Below are 14,665 nucleotides of genomic sequence, written 5' to 3'. Positions count from 1 at the left end.
TGCAGCAGAGCTAACAATAACATTTCATAGCCCTCCCTTAGAGAATTCAGCTCCACGTGTACTGGCATTGCTGTGTGGCTTTGTGTTTTCAGCCATCTAATGCAGTTTTGCTTTCAATGATTGCCATTAAAAGAATAAAAGAGGAAAAAATTTAGTGAGGCAACTCAACAATTAAGAACAAGATAAGCAGTCAGCATCTGTATGTCAGGTTAAAGAATATCAGTTTTGAGTAGGTATTGTGCCTTATTCATGCTGCAGGTTATAGCAATGTATTTTAAAAACATGATTTGCAGTTGCTTCTTTGATGCCAGATGCTCTAATAATCACATCTCCATACAGGTGCAAGAAAACAGAGCCTTAAAAAGTAAATGCCTTGGGAAATTGATTGAATTATAGTGAATCAACTGCTTCGAATGAGCAGTAGGGTCATTGTTGATGCCAGTTTTAGAGTTTCACTTACTATGCTATTGTTTCTAGGAGGTCATATTGTTTCAGTCCTCTCCACACCGATGTTATCTTTTTAATAATTTCTGACAAGGTACCCATCATACAAGTGTTCTCGGATAAACGTCCAAGAACAAAGGGTTTGCGCTCGGTATCCAGAGAAGAGCTGCTCAAGTCCATTGCAATTAAGCTGTGATGCCTGAGGCACTGGAAGAACTAGGGAAGCCAGTGGTGTTCTTTCCAACTGAAGAAATAAATTTTTTGTGTATTACAAATCAATGTGCCTGGCTCCTCTTTGGGCTGGGAACTGCACTTGCAAGAATTAACAGGTGTATGGTCTCTACCAACCGCATGAAAAGTATCAAGACAAAAAATAATGGCCTTGTCCTGCTAAGCCTTGAAACAGCATTGAATCAGCAGCTGACTTTGGCAAAGTTCTGTTGTAAAAACACCCATCGGCAGCATTGCAACATGTGAATAAACAGTAAGTGTCGTTCAAGTAACACAAAGGTCAAATATAATAATAAATAAAAGCAAGGATAAAAATTGCTGACCTGAGACCCAGTCCTCAATCACGTAAGTCAATTCAGCATATTTCAAAGCAAGCAGTATGTCCAGCTGACTGGGGCTAGTATTTTTCCTGGTCCATCTTGTATTTACTCTCAGTGCTGCATTAGGGTGATCACTGTTTTCACTGTGATCAGACATTAGTAGCTCTGCTAGATGTGGGTCTTCTCTCACTGTTGTTGGAAGTACAAATTTTTAGTTTTAGTGAGTTTTATTTTCACCTTAGCAGCAGATTCAAATTTTGTAATAATGAAATTGTTTCATGACGTTAGCCAGCGCCTCACGTGGCTGTGTCTCTTCTCGTTGGGCTAAGCTCTAAATTTGAGATGTCACTGAATTCATTAATACATGGAAATGATTCATTTAAGGGAGGTCTCTTTCCCCTCTGTACACACTTGCTAATTAGCAGATGAATTTTGCTGTTCTAATTGATCTGCTGCAGAGAGACAGCTGTGCGCCCCAGCTGTCCGCCGCTCCAGTGGGCCTCCCCTGCAGAAGGGAGGGAGCAGCCCTGCTTCTGACAAATTGATTTAACGAGAGTGCGCTGCCTCGGGGGAGTCGTACACCACACTGTCGCTGCAGATGATCGCAGCCTTTGCGGACGGCAAACACTGGAGCGCTGTAATTGCCCAGCAATGTCCCTTCCGTTGCCTCGCTGAAATTGAAGTTTTCATGCCTCACCAAGCTTTCCAGTCCCCCTCCTGACCCTGGTGTGGAAATACTGTATTCTGCTTGACTGACATTCCAGGAAAAAAATCAGGCACTTAAGAATGGGGTTTAAATTGTATTTAATATGGTAATAGTAATTAAATGTGCTCACTCAGTCATATATCAAAGTATTTGCATTTAATTCATAGGGAGCTATTCTCTAATTATATTGTATTTAGCAGGTAGTTATTACTACGAACCTTTTAACAGTAATGTTAGTGCATCACCGTTTTTCCATGTGGTCCATGGCAGGTGTAGAATGATGGCTGTGGTGTCTTTTAAACATTTACTCAATCGCAAGTAAAAATTTTTAAGCTTTTGTGTTCAGTTATGCCCCATTTTGTCAAAACTGGTAAATACTTATATGTAACAGGTGCCTTTCCACAAAAATTACACCTGTGGCTCCAGAAAGTACAAATATTTAATTAATCTTTCATGTCATACTGCCTCATGAATGGATATGCAAGCTGTGCGCTGCATCAGTGCCATTTTTTGGAGGCCATTGATTTGGCCTGAATATACCTCTGGGGAAAAAAAATGTGCATTCATGAATCCTAATAGGCGCCACACCATTACCTTTCTGCATATCTGATAGCTAAGCACATCCAACACATTTATGGGTGTTCAGATTTATAGACTGCTAATAAGTAGCAGCTGTTCTGGAGGTCCACAGATTTTGCCTGCAGAGGACATACAGAATTCTTGAGAAATGACTACCCATAGTGTTTGCAGAAATGTAATGTCACATTATTATCATTATTATTATCATCATCATTATTATTATTAGTCCCCTGTATTATCCTCTTTCTGTAAATGTGTGTGAGTGGTGGGCAGTCAGAAAAAAGGATAAAAAATATGGGTTTATACTGTTGCTTGTGGAGGCAAAACCAAGGTATATACATATGCAGGTACTAAGCCATAAGGCTGCTCGAGATTTTGTCAAATTGACCATATGTTCAAAGATAAGTGACAGCCACTATAATTTTTCAGGAAACTACCTTTCTATACTAGCCTGAGTTATAGTCCCAAAGAGCAGCAGAAAGGATACTGGCGGGGCAGGGGGGTCAGGATTCTGTCAATCTTGTATGCTGCTGTTCTCCATCCCTTCATGGAGGAGCAGAGCAATATGGGATAAGCTTAAGCAAAGAGTATTTAGGTAAATGTGACTTCCTTGATGTAAGTCAGATAATTTCCTTAATTGTTAGTGCCTTTCTTAGAACTCCTGTTATAATTTACATGTCTTCAGAAGAAATACCCCTCGCTTAGGTTCAGCCACTGTACCACATGTTGCCATGATAGTTATTTTCATCCTTCAGTAACCCATCTTGTTTTCTTTGTTAAATTTCCAGTGAGATATAATGTAAACAGTTACGCATTTTTCCCTCAGAGAATGACAGAATCATATATTGTATAATGAGTAACATGTTCTCTGGTTTAAAATAGTGCTTACTGGTCATTTTATTTCATTTTATTGCAGCAGCTGATTTGCCATACATGAGATTCACAACCAGAGGAAGGAACCTGAACTCTTCTAATCTCTGGCAGAATATACGAAAGTGATGCCCAGTGGAGCATCACCAGTAGGACTGGATTATGCTGAGGTCATTTGTAAGCCCCTAATTGTGAAAAGGCTGTTCCTAGGGACTAGGTGTGCATCCTACCACTGAGTGTTGCAGCCCCAAAGGGCACAGAAGAAGGTGTGCTCTCCTGACATGCCCAAGATCCCTAAAATGAGATTGTTCCTCTGGAGCTACTGTGCCTGTGGGTGGCTACAAGTCACGGTTGCTGCTCCACTGGAGTGGGAATGGGATGGATGCTGTACCTGCTCACTTTTGTCCAGGCATCTTTTGCAGGGCAGTACCGTGTCAACCTGCCTGTTGCTTCCTACCAGCTCTGCAGTTACAGTTAGTAATAGAAAGCAACAGGCTGCAATAGGTGGAGAAATCACAAGGTCATGTCTCTTCTACAAATGCAAAACTGCAGGAAGACATGAATGAATAAGGGAGAGGCAGCCTTTGGCACATTGCCCAGGTTGAAAGTTCTTAAGGTAATACCTGGCTGTATGTGTACCATGTCCTAGATATACGCATCAGGAACATTCACTAACTCATGGTCTTTGCATTACAAAGACCATGGGAGGGTCAGATGTTGATCTCGCTTAATGTGCAACTCCATCTTTTTCATTCTGTTACCTCAGAGGGGAAAACATACTGGTAATCTCTTTTTGTCATTAACATTGTGAGCAGATGCCATATAGACACTTCAGCCCATACTCTAGATTCTGTCACCACGAAAGGTCAGTTCTTCCCTTGCTTCAGCCTATTGGAGTAAAAAGCCAGCAGCTACCTCTGACTGCTCCCAAACCTCCTCTTGCTCAAAAACATTAGTATAGGCTGCTTCAGAGGAACACTGTTTGAACATTGCGGGGGCTTGACCACCTTAAGGATTAATTTGCTGGGCTGGGATTTTTCCCTTTGCCAAGATGGTTAATAGTGAACTTTTTAAGCTGTCACCTCACCTATGAGGTGCTACTTTACTAGTGGCTTCTAATGTAGAGTACTGAACACCACCCATCTTCTCATACATCGACACCATAATGTTTAGCCGTTGTGTATCAGAGAAGTGTTTACACAACATGTATTGCAAAGTACCATTTTGTGCTGCCTCTATTTAGTTTTATTTCATAAGAAGTGAATAGATTGCTGAAGGTACTTCTGCAATACAGCCTCCACAGTATTTTATCATGGCTAAGACATTAAGGAACTGCTACTTCAAACTTGCAAATAAGTACAGACACCAAAGAGAATGCGGTGCTTAGCTCTTTTGACCACTGTAATGTCTTATACTGATCTTTCATTATATTTCCATGACTAGCAAAGACAAAGACCTAATTGTGTCTCTATTTGTTGCTACTGCAAAATACCTTTTAAACTGTATTAACATCCATGCTTGATCTTCCCACTGTTTTTGACATCTAGATCATAAGATACTGTTAAATTACTCAGCAAGAGAAATTGGCTCAGGTTGTATCTAAGCCACAGCATAGAAACATATCTAGTGTGATTCGAGGGAACTGGAAGAGGCAATGACCCCTTTTCTCTGGGAAGGTACTTGATCTTCATTTTTCTGTGCAGCATTCTACTCTAGCTGGTATATTCAATACCAAGATGCTAGAAATAGCCAGAAATTAATTATTCTGCTTCTGGCTGTCCAAGAAGCTATGCTTCCTTTTCTTTCATGGATCTAGCAGTAGTGATGAACATGTTCTGCACAACCAGGCTGGATTATTGTAACTCACTGAAGGTGAAGATAAAAGCTCCATAGAAACTTCAGCTATTGCAGAGCACAGCAGCCTACCTCATTAGTAGGGACAGCACTGTGAACACACAGAGCCTGTGCTGTGCATCATCAGCTGGCATCCCATTTGCTTTAGCAACCAACTGCAGGCTCACTCAGTGCATAAGGTCATTGCAGTACCGGTGTGGATGCTGTTCCATCTGCACTTTGTCATGCCAGCTTCATGTGTCTGGTGCAGTGCTGCTGACCATGTGCAGAATGAACCCTCCTGGAACTGGACATGGACAATTTTGGCCAAAGACTTTTTCTTGAATCTCAGAGGCAGCTACAAAAAGGGTCTCATATCATTTTATAAGCTCCATGTTCTTTTGAAGTAATCCTTTTACAGTAGCAGAAGAGACATTCAAAGATGTGTATGTCCAAAAGGAAGGATACTGAAACTTGGGAACAGAGAAGATCCAATGCTGGAGAAGTATGTAAACTTCCAATACTGAAATTGTCATTCTAATAACGTAGGAAGAGATGACACAGAAATGTCTTAGCTAGTGTTTTACTGATAAATACATTGTAGTATCCTGTGGTAGATCTCAGCCTCGGTTTTAGGATGCTCATCAAGAGGTTATTTAGCTGCTTTATGTTAGCCCGGTTGCTACAAGAGCGGCAGGCTTCTCCACACAGTTCACATGGAGTTGCAAAGGTTTGAGAAGGCTTGGAAGGCCAAGTGGTGGGGAAAGGCAGCATGGAGGTTCACAGGTAGCTACAGAAACACCAGAAGATGGTTCTAAGAAAGAGCAGAGGGCGTTTGCACCATGTGCCGACAGAGGAATTTGTGAAGAAAGTATATTGTCTGACTCGTCTTGCACACTGGAAGATGGAAATTTTGTCATGCAGCCCTGTTTTCTCAGTCTCAGAAACACCAGAATTTAGGGCAGAGAAGCTGTGGGGGTGTCTCCTCCAGGACACTGGGTGGGAGCACCAAGCCCTACCAGCCCTTCCTATTTAGCTGAGATGGGAAGCCGTGCTATGGGGGAAGGAACTCATCTCTTCCTCTCTGCTGTGTGGACAACCACAGTTCTTACACTGCTTCTGCTAGAAGAGATCACTAAAGGTCATCTAGTTCCACTAGGATGGAGAGTTATTTATAGCTTCATTATATCTTATAGCTACATTATATTTTATGATATTTTTTTTTCTTAAAAATCTGCAGCAATAGGGATTGTATGCAGCAGTCTGCTTCCATGCTTAGTAGTCCTTTTAGCCAGAAGGCCTGTTGTCTTATTAATTAGAATCACAGAATCATTACTTCCATGGGTTTTGTTTGTTTGTTTGTTTTTCTCTTTTTTTTTTTTCAAGATAAACCAATAATTTTTTCCAGATACGAAGAAAAATGGCACTGCCCTTATTTATGAAAACGATTTCAGAAAAATCTCCTGTTTTACCAAGACTATAGGAAACCCTACCTTTCAGTCTCTCATTCCTGGTCAGAGTTTTAGGAACTCTCTTAAATATGTTGCTTTCTTCTAGATTCTCTCCAATTTCTCCACACTTCTTGCAGGTGCAATGCTCCAAACACCAGATGGGGCCTCCTCAGTGCTGAGTGGAGGACGATAATTGCCTCCTGCCTTTTGTCTATAGCACTCCTGCTAATATGTCATAGGAGGAGACTTGTCTCCTCCTCCCCGAGCCAGCCTTACAATATTAGTTCTTAGGCAAGTCATAATTCTTTTTGTTTTCTAGTTATATCCCATTGTGTATCTCTCAGACTTTGTACCAAAAATGAAGATGTGTGTGTCTAACAATTTCTGATTTCATCATGAACTTTGTCCTAACAAAAGTAATCCTCTGAATGTTGGTGTATTGTTAACATCAGGAAGGCTTATCAATAATTCTTCATAAGGTAGAGTGGTCTTAATGTGATGAATAACATGGTCATTACAGCACCTGGCTTTAAAGTTGGTGAGAAGAAGGATTTATTCTACTGTTTTGTGCAGACGTCCATGGTATATATTAGTGGAGTGGAAATAAATGAGTGTCAGCTGTTGTTTTCCATATGCAGGTAATGGTGGCAGCGAGTCAGAAAGCCTCACAGAGGCCAAAGCAAATTCTGAGGGTTTCTTACCAAAATAAGTGGCATGCCCTGCAGTGCCTGACACATCCTCCTCTGCCCTAGAACACCTTTTTTTTAGCAGCAGTCAGCTCTGCAATTTATACATGCGTTCATATTTCACTTTCTCCAGTTAATCCTAATAACCAGCTTTTAGAAGAACATGACAGCATAACGTATGGGTGGTAAAACTGCTCATAAACCATAATAACATGGCCAAAAAAGATTAGATAGATAGATGCACTATGCTTATTGTGACATTCGCTGATTAGGAGGTATAGCTACTTATTACAGCCATTACCTTGGTGACTTGGAAGCAGACTGAAACTGTTATTTGAAAAACAGGTTATAAGTCCAAATTTAAAACAACTGTGTACTTACAACATGTAAGAGATATAATTATGTTTGCAATACTGTTCTTCAGTGTGCAGATGGTAATTTTGTTCATTTATGGTTGCACACTGATAACGTTTTCTGCAGAAACGGTGTTGGCAGGATTAACTGTGTGTTAACAGTAAGTAGGCAGCCTATAATACAGGGTTATCATTTTGTTGATGGGGTTCTGGTGGGATGAAAACCAACCAGAAACATGATTTCAAATAATGATTTCTTACTGTAGCACCAAGACAAGCTTCCTCTTTGTGTGTGTGTTCCTGCATCTTATTTATTTATATAGTGTGAAGTGTTTTTAGTTTTTTGGGTTTTTTTTTCCTTCTCATTTGGAAACTTTTCTGTTGGCTTCATTTTCAGTGTAGGCAGTAGAGTTAGGCATCTGTGCCTTTAGGAATAAAATTCAGTTTCCCCTCAGAGTAATCTGAATCCATTTTTAGGGGATGATAAATACACTTATGAATGTGTACATGAAAGAAACATGAAGAAAACCCAACTATTAAAGATTCTCTTTTGATTTAATATTTTCTTAGAGCTATTCAACAGATGTTTGAGGGCAATTAACAGAAAATTTTTAACAGCTACTCCACTTTTCTGGATTGAAAGGGAGACAGATAAATATGCAGATCAAGTCTGTAAAGTGTTTTTAATATATTGGGGTTAGGAGTTAGAGAGTCACGGTACAGTACAAGTAGTTCAGTATTTGGGCTTTCCAGTTTCAGAATTGTGTGGCGTTCTTATTTCATTTAAATAGGTGTTCCAATCTCTAACATTCTGTGATTCTGTAAAAGGATTAAAAAAAGAGAAGTAGTTTTGTATCAAGCTCAAGATGCATAATAAACATTCTCTATTGTTACTTCCTGATTAGGCAGTTCAGTAAGTTTTGCCATTGGGGAAAAGGGCGTAGTACAATATACTATACGTAAGAGTGTGTATATATATATATACACATATATATATGTATATATACATAAAAAATATTACATACTATATAAGTTCTATGCAAGTATACATGAAAAAGTGGACTGCATATTGTATCTATCTATATATGTTTATATGTTAAAATTTCTTTATAATATGCACAGGATTTATGACAGAAAATACAGATGCCTTGGAATGTTATTGTCTTAGAATGGCCAAAATTGTTTGAATTATCAGAATAAATGAAAAATCTCAGTCTAGGCTGTGAAATTATGCTTTAGCAACTCAAACAAGACTTTGCTAAAAGCATCATAGCCCCCAGAGTCATATAAAGCAAACACGACTAAAAGGAGGCCTCATTTAGCATCAAGAAAATCCCTGACTGGTTTCTGCTGTTTTAGTGTATTTTTTCCCCCTCTCTTCTGCATCAGTACATTTATGAAAACAGCACTATGGCTAAATGAATGTGTTTTATCTCAGTTTGCCGTGGTTATGGGAGGACATAATCACTCACAGAGCCCTCTGTATCCTGTTATGACTATCCCTAAAGAATATTCCCTTTTTCCTGTAATTCGTGGGATGCAGCACTGATGTGAACAGACCTTCCTACACATGTGGCTGCAAGTGACACTTCAAGAAAATGCACTCTAGTAATCCCATTGCACATAAATGTCTTTAGTAATGTATGCACAGCATTTAGTAACATGTAGCTTGGAAGACACAGAATAACCCATTTTTCTCCTACTGTCCTTCTACTCTCACTTTTCTCATCTCTGGAGACCATAAGCTTGCCAAGGCAAGGATTACATCTTTTGGCCTGTGAAGAACCTAGTACAGTTTTTGGCAATGTACATGTAAGGAATATTAAGGATCACTCGTATTAGCATGAGCAACATATTCATTACATAGCTAAAACTAATTGTTTCTGAGATTGAAATGGTTACTGTGATTACAAAAGGATATGTAGTTGTTTATGGGACATCAGGCCCTTTTGGTCCTCTATTCCAGATGTACCTTTATTAGGTATTATTAACATCAATTTATTATATTCTTCATAGAACTTAACCATTCCACTTAGAATATGTTAGGGTACTTTACGGACAAACTTAAGTACTTCAGGTGCCTGGAGACATGGATAAAGATTGCTGTGCCAGTCATGGATTCTCTCTACACAGCAATGCCGTTTGAACATCTAGAAAATAATTCGGGCTCTGATTTTTTAATTTTTTTTTTATTTTTTAATGAGACAGAATACAGTGAACTATCTGTGAGTCAAAAAACCCAAGAAGTAACCTTAAATAACATTCTGAGAAAAACCACATATGTATTTTTAAGAAAAGGAATGTTTGTTAATTTTATAACTGAGGGCCAATCACTGTTTCAATACACTGTGGTTGAATGTTCGAGTGTGATCAATAGCCCACAAACATGCATATATTTTCAGGTCTGTAAAAAGACTTGTCTTTCCCTGCTCCTATGTGATCTAATTATTGATGAAAAGCTGTTGGTACTTCCTTAAATTGTTACAGCTCTGGGCAAATACTCTGATACAATCCCTGTTCTTCCACCAAGCAGCAAGGTACATGTGCTGTATTTATCCCCTGAAGAGTTACAGCTTTAAACATAAATCCTTCAACACATATTACAAGTGCCCTGTATTATTTATTCTTAACCTTCCATCCTAGAGTCTCCTGGAAACGAGGACACCCACCTGCCTGGCTTGCAGGCTACCCTGCACAGTAGCATTTTTTGGAAGGCATAATCAATAGTTCTCCTAGTTGATCCTCATGTGTTTTTGCTCTTCTCAGTCACCCACCTTCCTAATTTAGAACCATAAATAATGTTTTCTTCCTGCCCTTCTGCTCTTCCCTCCTTCTTGCCTCTTTCTGCAAGAGTGAAGTATTTTTTTCAGACTGGGTGTTCAAACATCTGGCTGGCAGAAAAGAAGGATGTGTTCTGAAAAAAAAAAAATACAGGATGTGATAATCTTTTTTCAGACTGTCAAAAGAGATATGGCTGACTTTGAAACAGTCAGCAAAAGTTGCTTTGACAGCTTCTGGGGCCTGAAAATGCTCCCTGAGAAATACTGATGACTGATTATTAAAAGAAAAGACAAATTTCATGAGACAGCTTCCTTTCCTCCTCCAAATATCAGGAGTAGATATATCGTGGACACATTTTTCCCTGAATTTTAATGCAGAAAAAAATCATGTACATCTAGAGTTTTCTGTAGCATGTTTATTTCTCATATAATCATTGGTAACAATCTTTTGTACAATAGGTTGTTTTGTATGACAGCAAAAGAGAAATGCTAGAAAGCATTTTTTCAGACACTTCCTTAGTTATTAGCCACTGGCTAATAATAATGTATTTTTTTGTGAGACTTATCAATGCTAACCCTGTTAGTAAAATTTTAAGTAGTATTACCAACTAATCCGAATTGTATATTAGTGACCAGATAACATAGATAACATTACACAGGTAACAAAGTTAGCAGGACAATATATTGCAAGTATCACCTAGAAACACAAGCTCTGCCTTCACCACAAATGCTGTCTAATGAATGGGGCTTTGCAAGCAGAGTCATAGGAAAGAGTGCTGGAAGCCACCTCAAAAGGTCAGATAGTACAGACCCACTGCCGTAAGGATCAGCTTTCCTTAATCATAACCTGAAGGTCATCATGTTCCAGTTTGTTTGAAGAACTTCCTCCCTGCTGTGATCTACAGTTTGTTGGCCTTATGAAGAGTAGTGGAGTTGCATTCCTTTTGTGTGTGTGTGTGTGTTTGTTTTTGTAAAACAGTGAGAATCCACTCTGCAACTATAGCAAGAAGGTGCAGAGAGAGGGACAATTGATTTGATATGTCAGACCAGGCTGGGTTTACTAGGGAAGGGAGCAAGATGATGTTCTGTGACAGCAAAATGTTTTTCCCCGCATTTCCCAGAGCTGGGCTGAACCGTTGTCTGATATCTGTTTACAGCTTCACACATGATAACCAGCACCTTGAATTCTACCTGCTGAGCAGTAGGCAGCCCAGTGCAGACCTCAAGGCACAAGGTATGCTCAATTAGCATCTTGCTCTGATCCTCATTAACAGAAAGGTGAAGGCTTTCTCTCTGAGCCTCACTGCTCTGGGAGGTGGTGAAGCTATATAGGGTGAGTACTATGGCTGGTGTGTCTGGATGGAAAAGATTTATCACCTGCTCAGGTGCATGTCGTGTGAAGTTTTCTGGAGTACTGATGTAATATTATCATCTATGAGCAGGTGGATGAGGAAGAAGGAAGAAAATAAATCTGTTCAACACACAGTGGCAGATGTGACATAACCTGCTTTCCCTCAGCTGGGAAAACTGACTGGGGACTCTTACAGCAGGGGGCTGATCTACAGTGGGGAGGAGATCAGACCACTGAACACTGTGCTGCAGGTGCGCAGATCTTCAGGCTTTGTGGATCTGCCTTGGAGCAGTAGCAACCCTCTTCCCTCCTAATGTGCGTTAGCCATGGGTGTTCATAGCTAAAAACCCAAGGAGTTGTGCTCTCTGCCTTGTGGTGGTGCCTACAGATGCTCTGTGGATTAGGATTGTGCAGTGCTTTGACTCTTATGGAAACTCCTTCAGCAGCTGCAGTCGCATGCAGATGATGCAAGAGATGGCGCTGCATGCAGGGAGTGCAGCTAGTGAGCTTGCAGGACCTTGGGAGAAGCACCTGGTCTCCCCTATGACCTTCTTGCTGCTGGTTGTTCCTCATCCCAAGACCCAGCTGGGTTTGTGTCATGTGAATAGGCAGAAAGTTAATTTGTGATCTCTGCAAATGCACTACTTGGTAAGGATGGACACATTGTGCAAGTAACCAGTGGAGACACTAAGGACTGTGAGACCATGAGAAGGACTGTGATTTAAAGTCAGTCTTCTGTTCCTCTTTGAGTCAGACTCCTCAAGGCAAATGCAGTGAATTTCTTCAGTCAGCTGTGTGCTGTACCACAGGCTAATTTCTGTTTGAATGCATGATGTATGAGTAACTAACCACCGTCTTTCATAAAGAACTTGTGCATTCCCATGGAAAAGGCCGGAATCTGGAGCCTTCAGCTGAGTGGACAGTTACTGCCTTCCTTCTTGATAAGAATAGGAAAATAAAAGTATAGTAATTTAGTCAGAGTGCAGCTGTTTAGTTTTTCACTTTCCCCTTCTATTGGCTATTTGAACTGTTTCTTTTTCGTGGAAATACGATTTTGTACAAGTAGTCTCTAGCCCTTCATTTTAAATAACAGTATTTTGCTCTTAATTCTACCTTCTGAGATGACTCCTGTTGCTCTTTCAGCCTTCGTGGTTGTCATACACTGAGTTGTGAATTAGTATGTATGAAAAAAAAATTATGTGGACAGGTAGTCTTTGGTACTTAAGAGGTCTTTATCCCCTGCAGAATCTAACACATTTCTTGCAAACACTCCAGGGAGAAGCAATCAATCTGCTTGTAAAACAGAGAAATTAATTCACTTGCCAAAGATCAAGCAAAAAGTCTTTGGGAGAGGAGGAATGAAACAAAGTCTATTGTAGCCCAGTTTGGCCACGTGTGTCCTAGACCAGCCACTCTCTCTGATAAAGGCAGTCAGAAGCATTCAAAGGGATGTTTAATTTTGGCAACTGCAAAGATCACTTCTTGGAAGCTAGTATTGTCTGTGTGGATTATTTCTTCTTTATATTTTTATCAAACATTTGCTTTTGATCTCTTTTTTTTTTTTTCATTATTATATGAAGTGTCAATACTTCATCCAAAGAACAGCTAAATTCTGGTAGAAGGGTCCATAGTAACTTTCATAACTATAACAAAAGTGGCCTGAGATCTCCAGGCAATGTAAATCACAGGAGCGCTTCAGAATTGCATTTGAATTAGGTTGCATCCTCATCCCAAACCTTTGTTGCATTTTCTCTTTGTAATGAGCTGACATTGCAAAATCTTTGTTTGTTTCAACACAAATGTGATGGGCTTGTAACTGTCCGGATCTGTCATATACTGATGGTTGTCCCAAAGGCATCACCATAGGACCTGCCAGCCCAGCAAACACACACTTGGCAGGTTTTGCAGCCCTTGTGCTTGGCTTAGTGAATCCAAGGCGAATGGGGATAGTCCTGAGGTTTCAGTGCATTGCCCACATATTGGCTGCAGAACATCACGGTGGAGGAATGATAAAAACAAAAAGGCTCCAGCAAGGGTTAACATACTGTAATAACTGCCTGAAACAAGCACTGTTCAATAAATACTTTGTGTAATTTGTATAATACATTCTTCTGTTAATGAGCTGAAACTGGGGTGGTGTGCAGCTGTTTGGGGGCAGGGGAGGATTGAGGGGGAATTTGAAGCTGTTTGACAGTACACTCAGCCTCTAGTAATCTGCTAGGCAATTTTTAATTTACAATATTTTTGCAGCATATTTGCTCTAGTCCTTTTTCCACCCTTATTTAAAGTGTTCCTAATGTTTTAATTCCCACCCCAATGGAACATAAAGTGAAGAAACAAGGAAATGAGTGGAGATGTGTGAAATGATGATCTTAAACTTAACAAGCCTGTTTGTTTTTTCAAGTTGCTGAATAAATCCTCTGTGGTTTACGCTGCAGAGGTCATTGCTCTGCAGCAGGAAATGACTGGTTACATGTCAGTATTCTCCAAGAGTTCATCTCAATTACTGGATTTGTCAAACATGACAAGCCTGAATGACTGTGTGGTGAAAATAGCACACAGTTTGACTATTAAAGTAATTGGAGCATTGACATTTAACCGAACTGCAAGAGAATTGCAGTAATAAGTCTGAGGAGCACAACCACAAGCAAAGCAGAGACAAACATTTTTATAAAATCTCCAGTGAAACTGGTGCTTTCTTGTGTTTTGATTAATGTAAATTTTAATATCATTTCAATTTAAATTATAAGATTAAAAGGAAGAGGTAATTCCTTTTTGCTACTTTTTGGAAGAAGTATTAATATTTGTATGATTGGAAATTCCATTAATTTAATATACCCCCTAGTGCAACTTACAATCGTTACATATAATCTATGTATGTATTTTAATGCTCTTCTACAATATATACACTATACAGTTAAAAATGTATGTATGTATATACATGTGCTGGAGATCATCATGTGATGTTCATCACAGAATTATGTTCTAAATGTGTCAATTGCTTACTGGATTTCCACTTGCTACTCTACCTTTTTAATGATCTACTTCTGGGCTTTCAAGC

The 14,665-nt window shown here is 39.6% G+C and overlaps 1 protein-coding gene across 25 annotated transcripts in view; it reads left to right on the top strand.

Annotated features, from left to right (window-relative positions):
* The window catches only part of LOC136097497 (poly(rC)-binding protein 3-like), a 518,562-nt gene that overhangs the window by 396,312 nt on the left and 107,585 nt on the right, over positions 1-14,665 (top strand). For 5 of the 25 annotated variants that reach the window (XM_071804363.1, XM_071804362.1, XM_071804359.1 and 2 more), the window contains one exon: positions 11,411-11,487. The exons of the other annotated variants lie outside the window; for them this stretch is intronic. The gene's annotated coding sequence lies outside the window, so the exon portion shown is untranslated. The remainder of the gene's footprint in view (positions 1-11,410; positions 11,488-14,665) is intronic. 25 annotated transcript variants of the gene reach the window in all.

This window comes from Patagioenas fasciata, chromosome 2 (assembly GCF_037038585.1).
Source record: "Patagioenas fasciata isolate bPatFas1 chromosome 2, bPatFas1.hap1, whole genome shotgun sequence".
Taxonomy (NCBI): Eukaryota; Metazoa; Chordata; class Aves; order Columbiformes; family Columbidae; genus Patagioenas; species Patagioenas fasciata.
The sequence above is the reverse complement of the archived record's forward strand: the minus strand, read 5'-3'. Positions and strand labels throughout refer to the sequence as shown.